The sequence below is a fragment of the Phalacrocorax aristotelis genome, chromosome 21, assembly GCF_949628215.1.
Source record: "Phalacrocorax aristotelis chromosome 21, bGulAri2.1, whole genome shotgun sequence".
Taxonomy (NCBI): domain Eukaryota; kingdom Metazoa; phylum Chordata; class Aves; order Suliformes; family Phalacrocoracidae; genus Phalacrocorax; species Phalacrocorax aristotelis.
The window spans coordinates 4,322,328-4,330,544 of NC_134296.1; positions in this window are offsets into that span (position 1 = coordinate 4,322,328).

Below are 8,217 nucleotides of genomic sequence, written 5' to 3' on the forward strand. Positions count from 1 at the left end.
CTTTATTGCTTAGTTTTACTTTCTGGTCATCAGTATTTTGCAATTGCTGGGCATCGGAGAGAAGTAAGGCAGGAAGCTGAGAACAATTGAACAGGTATTCTACAGTGACTTGAATCAATGAAATTTTGTACTACTGATGTGAAGTGAATAGGGTTGGCAGGTGCTGCATTTTCTCTTTCTTTAGGTTCTTCATGCAATGACACTTCGCTGATTCTTTATACTTGGAGGAGTTAGAGGCAATTGTTTGTTCCAAAAATGTTCTCATATTTCAGTTACTTCCAGAGGAAGGGGAAAGCATGAATGAGCCAGCTTCGTTTTGTCTAGCAGGGCACACCTTGGCCACTGTAGTTTTGAGCTCAAGCAGTATACCCAAAATTCAGTTTGTTTTTCCATTTTGCTTTCTGTGGGGCTTTCAAGACACAGAGCAGAACTGTGTGGTTTACAGAGTGGGTAATAAAACATCATCCTTTTCATCTCTGCCTTGTGATCAAACCTCCATGGCTTCTTATGCGTATGGCAAATTTTACCCAATTTGCAAAACTGCTACAGGAAAGCACTTATGTGGCATGGTACTATGATGACTGTAGCATAGAGGATAATTTATAATTTATTATATGATTTTTATGTTCTTACGATACACTTAGGGCATGAGCTCTTTGCAGTGAACAGGAGGTAACAGGCAAAGGTGCCAGCAGTGAGTCATATGGATGTTCATTTACTCCCTATTAGAGATGAAAGTGGTCCTCTTAGTGTTTACTGCTTTTGGAGTGAGACAGAGAAGAAATAAGTAACTATTTCAGCATAGGCTGCAGATAATGTTTAGATTTGGAGTGAGTTTTAACTAGATGTCCTGTAGAAGGACAGAGGAGATGTCTAGAGGCACTGGAATGGAATGTATTGACTAATAACCTCAGTCTTAGGAAAGACTCCTGTCCTCTTACATCCTGTCAGCTGCACCCTGCCCATCTGAACACCCAGTTCCTAGAATGCTGCAACTTTATCTCCTGCTACCGTCAAACGAAAGATAAGCTGGGAGGACTTGTGAAACATTAGCCAGATACACATCTACACCACTAATCCACAGCCACCAGAGAACTAGGTCACTAACTAGCTCTCTCTGTCAGGCTTATCTGAAGACATTACCAGGTTTCTAATGTCCCAGATGTCCAGGGGCTGCTTGTACATAAGTTAGACCATTCCTGAATGTGGTTCCTCAGCCAAACATAGCAGAAGTAGATTGGGTGGGCTGCTGATGCTTTTAAAACTTAACTACCAAATATACAGATTTAAACTGGGTTTTATGATAATTCTTCCTTCATTGTAGGCAACGCAGGTTACTAGCCAATTTCCATCATTTGCACAGAAGGAAAATGCCTGTAAGACATTACAAATTTAGATTTGAGAATATTTCTTATGTCTTTATTTTAAATCAGCGAGTTACATATTTACATTTTGTGACAGAGGACTGATGCCATCCTAGAGATAAATCCCTAGAAACACCCTCAAATTCATTATATGATAGTAGATAATCTTCAGCTTTGTAGGCAGATAAAAGTGTATACCAGCAAGCCTCTGTATTTAGTTATTTAACTTATATTACTTTAGCATCTGAAGCCCCCAGAACTTTCACTGTATATGCCATTGCACCCAGATGAGGAATTTGGGCATATGAAGTTTTAGGTCCTTTGAAAGAGTCAAAGAGGCTAAACAAGGAGTGGAATTTGTGTATTGAAGCCTATTACGTTAACCATTCGTGATTCCTGTTGAGTATCGTTTCAGACCTTAACGGTATTGTTCCCAAACTAACACTTTTGAGACCTCAAAAATGACCCAAAGCACAAAGGTGTCAGTCATTAATTCTTTCTAGAGTTGGTCAATGCAGTGATGACATAAGAAAAAAAGGAAACTGTATGTAAGCACAGAAAATGGGAAGTTGGGTAGGAAGTCAAGACTGTAATCTTACAAGCCTGTTTAGGAAGCCAGAAGTTTGTTTCTTTAGCTGTTAAGTTTTATTCTAGTTTTCTTTTCAGAGAATTTGCAATAGACGGACAAAATAGTCTCAGATATAATGGCAAAAAACCTGCTATCATGTAGTCACATCAGACCAGTCAACAGAATTTCCTCTTCCGCTCCCCCTGCATCTCTCTTCTCCCCGCCTCCCCACCCCACCCCAAATTGTGCAAGCACTCACAGGCGGAGTGGAGTTTATACAATTCATGGACGTCTTCTCTGCCTTTTCTCATTCCTTTCCTCCCATGCCACCCAGTACCAAAGTTGGGGTCTTCTTCAATGTCAATACCAAAAAATTATAGCCCTTTTTGTATCATATTCAGCACCCTTGGGCCCAACTCACAGAATGAAGGTGAAAATCTCAGTCAGATTAATTTTGGGATTTATCCATGATCCCTAATAAATGTTTGCACATATAACCATGGTAACAGGATTCAGTAGTTTGATCAAAATGTGTGTAATTTACAATAAAGACAAGCTAGATTTATACTGTAGCATAGGTGTGTCATAATAAATAAATAAATAACTTTGGGTGTCAGTTATGCACCTGTGTGTTTGAGCCAAAGACATTTTATACTGTAACATAAATATTTTTCAACAAGACCCTTGTTTACTAAAACATGTCAAGTGCATTACTTGCCTTTCTGAAGTCTGTGAGACAACTCAAATGTTTAAAATAAAGTAGATCCTTTACCACTTTGCTGACTTGGATCTTATCAGAGTGGGCAATAATTAACATTTTATATACGAGCATTTATGTGAGCTGTTGAAGTTGTAAATCTAAAAGGAAGCATCGTGTTCCCCTATCTCACAGCCCGTGTTGACTGTGGCACTGTATCAGTTGCTACCAGAGAAAGCCAGTTTCCTGTCTTTGGGCTTATAGTTGCCTGTTGTTTAAAAACAGAGCAATTTAGAAAAATTTAGAAAAAAGCAGATATACCATAGTCTTCCACTATATTTGCCAACCAATAGCTGAATTGTGATGCTGTACTATGAGAAAAGTGCAGTTATTTTTTCAGAGAAGGTTTGTGCATCCATGTGCCTTATTCTTTCAGCTGTTTCCTGCCTTGAATCCCAGATGTATCCAGCTTCAGCAACTGTTACAAATGGATTGTTTCTAACACCAAAATTCTGCGAATAAGGCTAAGGCTTTGTGCAGCTTGGTTTAGCGGACCTGTTTTTCTCTTTTTCCAGTTCCAGAGTGCAGAGTTGTGGCTCTGAAGGTAACACTAGCATATTACCCAGACCCTGAGGAAACTGAATTGCCTGGTGGTTCGTGAGCATGGAAGAAAACTTCTGGTGAAGGCTGTATGTTGACATATACAACATCTTCAAGCTTCATTTGAGGTTGGTACCTTATGACAGCATATATTGTACTAGAATTCAGTTCCCCATCTGGCATTCTACTTGCTTTGTTTCTTCCATCCTTCTGAGAAACCACAAAGAATGAGAAATTAAAAAGAAATTAAGCATTTTTTTTGCTTCTGAATATTAGTCCTTAATTCATCTACAACCACAAATATTTTCTCCCTGTAGCATGAAACTGGAGAAGAGGGGAAAGGATGCATAAGAAAATGGAATGTGTGCTCAGGGAAGTTTAGAAAACTTCTCTTACACAAAACCACTTCCTCAGATTTAAGGGGTTAGGTAGAAAGGTGCAGCAACAGTTCACACACTAAATATTTAAGGCTACCGCAACTGGCAAAGTTTTCCATTGATGAGAACCTTTGGTGATGTTACTGAAGGTTCAAGGCTAGTTAATTATCAAAATTATATATTTGTTATTACATTATTCTACTATAAACAAAAATATGCAGAAGGGCTATGACTTACTCAAATAACTGAGTTAGGTTGTGTCTGCTTTGCAACAAGATGTCAGACAATCAACAAATACAGACAGCTAGCTTTAGTCTGCTAGCCTGAGAGGATGCTGTGTGGCTGCTGTATGATGCATGGTACCACATGCTTTATAACCCCCGTGAGCAGTGAACAAGGAGCCAGTGTCTCTGTACAACAGATGCCAAACAAAGCACCAGGAATGTGGGATTTCTGATGATATCTTACTTGCAGTGCTATTTGGCTGAAAGAAGAATGTCTGCCAAAGTCCATCCCTTTTCCTGCCATGAAGGACAGAATCTCCTTTGAGTGTAAAACCACACCTTTATCTTTTAATTTTAAAAACCCCTACCCCCACTATCCCTTCCCTGCGATTGAACTCACATCTTGCATTTCACTCTCAGCTCAGTCTCATTGCCTCACTGGACAATGACTGCTGTGAACAGACCTTCCTTACATTCAGGGTGGTGGGGTGACAAGAAGTAGGGGCAGAAAAACTAGACGAGAGGATTAGGGAGCTTTACCTGCCCTTTTCCTTCTGATGTAAGTGGTGACAAGGAGTATAACAGTAGCAATCAAATCAGTTGTAGGCAGGAAGGAACTCAGCACCATGAGAGCATAGAGAGTCCTGAAGGGAAAAGCATGATAGCTCCATTACTATTTACAGCACCAGAGGTGACTAGGTTAATTTGGGAGGGGATTGTATGTGTTTGAAAATGGATTATGGCTCCAGGATAAAAATTCAGCATGCAAATATTATCCCTGCTCTCTCTAAACAATCATGGTTCCATGAGGTCAGTACTGATCTACAGCCACAGAGGATCCATCCCAGTGTATTTTCTTTGGCACTTGACAAGCCTGGGGAATACTAGGAGCTTGAATTCTCTTCCTGCAGTCATTTGCAGTGCTACCAGAGTTCAAAGGCATCCCTCATGAGGATGCAGTAGCCCTTCTCGTGGTCTGTCTTCGATCAGGATCATTAATAGGGTCACCGTTGATCAGGTGTGGTAGTAACTTTTGTCTGACATGCTATGTTGTTTAGCTGGGATTGATCTTAGGCTGGTCTGCTTGTACAAAAGGCAGAGTCATTGTGGTATTGCATGGCCCTATATAGTTGTCCCTTTTTTAACCAGGTGGAAAGTAAGAACACAGTCAAACTGAGCTTCTTCAGTAGAAGCCTCACCTAGTGCTCCTGAAACTGATAGGAACCTTGTACAGCTTTTCATGGGACCTGGGGAGGTTGGACCAAACTCTCTAGGGGAGAAGGGGAAGCCCGTTTGTGTGTGTATGTGTGCGCGTGCACATGCTTCAGTTGTTCACCACACTATTCCTCAAATCCTCCAGTGCATCCAGAATGCTATGCTTAGAGTCTGGGAGTCTTTGTTTTTCACATCTGATCCTTACTGCTGTCATCTGTGGGGTTGGCAGCGTCCCCCTTCTTAGTGGGAAATGAGATGGTGTCTAAATCTGCATCCTGATTCCAGTTTTCCCCTGGAAAAAAAGCAAAAGCAGGCGATTCTCCCACATCAACCCATCCCTGGTGACTTTTTCTCATGCTAAAAAGCCCTGCTTTGCAGGTTTGTAAAACAGTCCAGAGTTAGTGCTTGCTTGTTAGCTATGAAATTGTGAAGTTGCGCAAGAAAATTCGTCCTGTGCTATTGATGAATAAAAGAAAGTTAGTTAATGCAGCTGAATCACAGGAATGGGATCAACCAGTTCTTCAGGTAGGAGCTGGGAGTTTTGTTCAGGTTGTTGCACAGTACAGTGTATCTAAGTGAAAACATCAAGCGTAGGCCCAGCCAGAGAGCTAGTAGTAAGTAGCTAGTAGGACAAGGACAGACGTACTGTGATTCTAGTTGTCCTCCCTTTGGGTTGTGTTCCTCTGGTGTTTTTTCATTCTTGCAAAATATTTGATACTTGATTATGTGATGCCTTGGAAAGCCTACTTATTCAATGATTATATCATGTGCAGAGGGACAAATGAGATTTGGTTTCTGCTTTCCTTACAAATTTGGGTCCTGTGATAGATCAAAGGGAAAGGACAGCTCCTGCAGGAGAAAAGTTTTGTAGAAGGTATAGACCAGCCATGAAAATTCATCCCATTTTAGAGAATGATATAAAAACTGAACTTGCTTATTTGGGCACTTGTATGCTGTTAGAAAGAAAGAAGCATCTTAGAAAAGAGATGCTTCACGTGATTCCCCTACACACTTTTCAGCATGTCAGAAAAATCTAGGAATAGCTTCCACTGTCTTCTGTTTTTTTGCCTCCCGTACTGGCCAAAAGCAGAAAAGGAAGTAAAGTGTTAGAACAAATACAGAGGTTTACTAACGAGCAGTGGCAGAGAGATTAACTCAGGTAGAAATGCAAGAAAAGATTCAGGTTGCGTAGAGTCTGTTTCATCTGCTGATGTAAATGTAAAATTTCATTAGTCAGTGAAGCCAAGCCAGACTCCCTCCACCAGGTGGCTGCAATTTGTTTATACCATTCGTATGTATCAAAAATCTGTTTTAAAAAAAGAAATTCAGGAATTCTTTGTGTCTCAGGAAGTTTCCAGGCTCAGAAGAGAGCTCTTTAACATTAACCTGTAATCTTTCTTGTCAAGTGGTAAGAAATTGCTGACGTTTAGAAGATGATTAATTCTTTGATTAATTCACCCAGAACTTCCAGCACGATCCTATTCAGTAGTTTGTTTCTCCCCTGGAAATGGCTCTCAAGATGATACTCTCCTGAGTCATTAAGTCGGAGCTTTCTCAGCCACACTCTAATCATTTTCCATGAGAAGTCATTCATCATTTCAGTCCTTCCCGCTTTAACAATACTTTGATCAGAGTTACCTCTGATAATAGGTTGACATCTAATTTGGGTCACCATTTTGTACCAAATAAAATGTTGAAGTTTCCTGATTTGACTGTTACAGAACAGGAGCAGTGGAGGGACAGGGAGCTCCTGTTTTGTTTTTTTTTTTTGCAAATAGCCTTACAAGTTCTACAGAAAATAAGAGTGGTGATTCATTAGAGGGAGAAAAGACAGGAAAAAACAATACACATGGCAGTGTACATCTCACCCAACTAAGGAGCAGAGCCAACGTCAGCACAAAGGGAAGACAAGGGAATAATGAGCCCCAGTCTGAGGATGGTGGTCACTGGGGATGAGGTCGGAGTGGCAAATGGGAAATTGGGATTACTGCTGTCCTCTCTGCACATGGGCTGTATCAGCTTCCAGGGCTGTTACAGCTGTCAAATTCCACAGGTGATGGGACGTGGAGCCACCTCAGCATATTTCTAACGCCTCGTACGTGTGTTCAAGTTTAACATGGTGTTGCTCCATCTGACGAGTCTTCTACAAGAGTTATCAAAGCTTTTCTGTGTGAAAGGTTTCTGTGACTGTAAAACACTTTTAACAGAATGGAAAATTTTGTGCAAAAGCAAGTATTGTTTTTTTAGTTTTCAACAATTTACTTGAAACATTTCTGTCCCAAACCATTTATTTTTGATTAATACAGTCCTACAAAATTGTATTCATGGTTTTTGATGGCAATCCATAAAATATTTTCTTTTTTTTTCCTTTGAAACTTTTTTATTTCATGTGGCAAAAATAATTTCCTTTCCATTTTTGCCTCTAGATACATATAGGTACATATTGTGGTCCTATATTGAGCTATATAGTAGGGTTTTACCCTGTCCTTGATAACCTCTAGTGGGGATCTCTGTGTCTAGATACATTGTGTTTTGCTGTGAAACAAAAATGGAAATGACGCATCATTCCTGATTTAGTTTGGCTGTCTGCCACCTGGTGCACTGTTGACCTCATAGCTCACCCTCAAGTGAAACTGCCATCTGTATTCTTTGCAGCAGAATATTCTTCAGATCACCCCACACCCCACACTGATATGTGTCAGAATTCTCTCTTCGAAGGGCTGTTCTGATCACAGAAAAGCAGCCACATCCTAAGTCTATCCGGTCAACTGAATGATGCAGTGCATGGTTAAGGTTAATCCTTTCTTTTAAAGGGGAACTCAAGGCTAAGACTAGACAAGATTTTCCTGACAGCTCCTTGCACCAAAATTTCTTCTCCTATAAATTCGCGTGCATGTCATATGAGCAGTCAGCTCTGAAGGACTCTCCCTCTGCATGCAGAAACACTTGCGTGTCCTTTCCTGCCATACATGATCTGTCCAAAGAAAGAAGACAATAATGCTACAACTAGTCACAGCTCAGTATGCCAGTTTTACCTCCATTATACCACTGGGACTCTCACGCTGGGCCTCCGAGAAAAGTAATTTAACTCTGCAGGTTTGCCTAAATAAACATCTATGCTTAGCCTTAGTGCCACTACCCTTTTTCCATTGTTATTCCTATTGTTCCTCTC